This window comes from Elephantulus edwardii, unplaced genomic scaffold (assembly GCF_000299155.1).
Source record: "Elephantulus edwardii isolate Elephantulus edwardi_28Jun2011 unplaced genomic scaffold, EleEdw1.0 scaffold00083, whole genome shotgun sequence".
In the NCBI taxonomy this organism is placed as follows: Eukaryota; Metazoa; Chordata; class Mammalia; order Macroscelidea; family Macroscelididae; genus Elephantulus; species Elephantulus edwardii.
In genome coordinates this window covers 2,358,724-2,360,415 of record NW_006399833.1, presented here as the reverse complement: position 1 = coordinate 2,360,415, position 1,692 = coordinate 2,358,724, and positions in this window count along the sequence as shown.

Here is a 1,692-nt window from a genome sequence, read left to right as displayed (position 1 = left end):
CCAATAGTTTTCTTGCTGAGTCTTTAGGGTTTTCTAAGTATACTATCATGTCATCAGCATAGAGGGATAATTTTACCTCCTCGTTGCCTATAACAACAACAATTTGTAATGAATTGATTGTTCAAAAATTAGTCATTTGATCTCCAGTCTCATTTCTGTCACCAAGTAAATAATTTGTGAATATAAATCCTTCCATCTTCATTGTTTCTGACTTTTGCATTCAGTTACTATTGTTGTTGTTATGTGCCGTCGAGTCACTTATCTTAAAAAAAAAACCTATCTATCCATTCCAAACAAATGGATAGGTTTTTTAGGATAAATACACATAAAGAGTTTGTTGGGTCTGATTCAGCTATGAGCATTGCAGGTACTATTTCCAAGCTTCATCATTAGTTGTCTGGCTGCTATAGATTTCTGTGCTTGCTAAAGGGAACCATTTAAAACTTGCCTACTCAAAATGTGGACTTCAGATTAGCAGCGTTTGCACCACTCAGAAGCTTGCTTGGTTGTTGTAGTTAGGTATCATCAAGTGGGCTTGGACTCACAGTGACCCTGTGTACAACCGATTGAAACCCTGATTGCTCCGAATCTCCTCTGTGCTTAAGATGGTATCTAGTACCTGCTGAATCGGAAACTCCCCTTTCAAAAGATCCTCAGGCTTATTATTTTTGTTGGCATATCAGCTTGTCTCATGTTGCTTTAAAACAAATCAGAACTCTACAATAAACCATGGTCTTTTTTTTTTAAATACAACATAGTTCTTACCTATTTATTGGAAACCTGAGTGCATAAAAACCACACACATTCCATGGGAAGTGATCAGATTGTGATATACTTTTAAACTTGATATGGTAGCATGTCAATTTGTTATGGTGTGATGCCATCATGTGTGTGACTCATTGGAGACTCAGGTTGGCTATCTCCAGTATCTCCTCTTGTATTGTACCTGATTTTATTGCCAGTTTTTATTCTAATCCACTGAGAAATGGCACTGTTCTGCTTTTGTTTGTTGGCTAGGAGCCTCTTGATCCTGAAAATCTTATGAGAAGGCATAGAGAATCAAAACAAGGCCTCAGGAAACATGATGGTGAGGGAAAGAATGAGGAGGACTACAATGGTCTTTTCAATTACCTTTTATGCATTTGAAAGCAAAACAATGAATAAGGATCACAGAAGAACAATTTAAATTGTTATATTGGAGAAGAATACTGAATATTCCGTGGACTGCCAAAAGAACTAACAAGTCTGTCAACCAAGGTGCTCCTGAAAGGTGAAACTTCATCTCATATATTCTGGTCACGTTGTCACGAGGGGCCAGTCCTTGGAAAAAGACATCCTGCTGGGGAAAGTTGTTGTTGTTAAGTGCCATTGAGTTGTAGGCGACTCATAGCGACCCTATAAATGAGAGTCCTTGACAGCTGGGGAAAGTAGAGGGTCAGAAAAGAGGGGAAGACCCTCAACATGATGGATCAACACAATGACTGTAACAATGGGCTTGAATATATCAGGAATTATGAGAATGGTGCAGGGGAAGGTAACGTTCCTATCTGTTGTTCATAAGGTTGTTATAAACCATCATGGAATTGATGGCACCTAGCAACCACTGGACCAATTGGTAGCATCAGGATGGATGGTGAAGAGATTGAGATTGTTCACAGCTTCAGTTTGCTCAGCTCCACAGTCAACACTCTT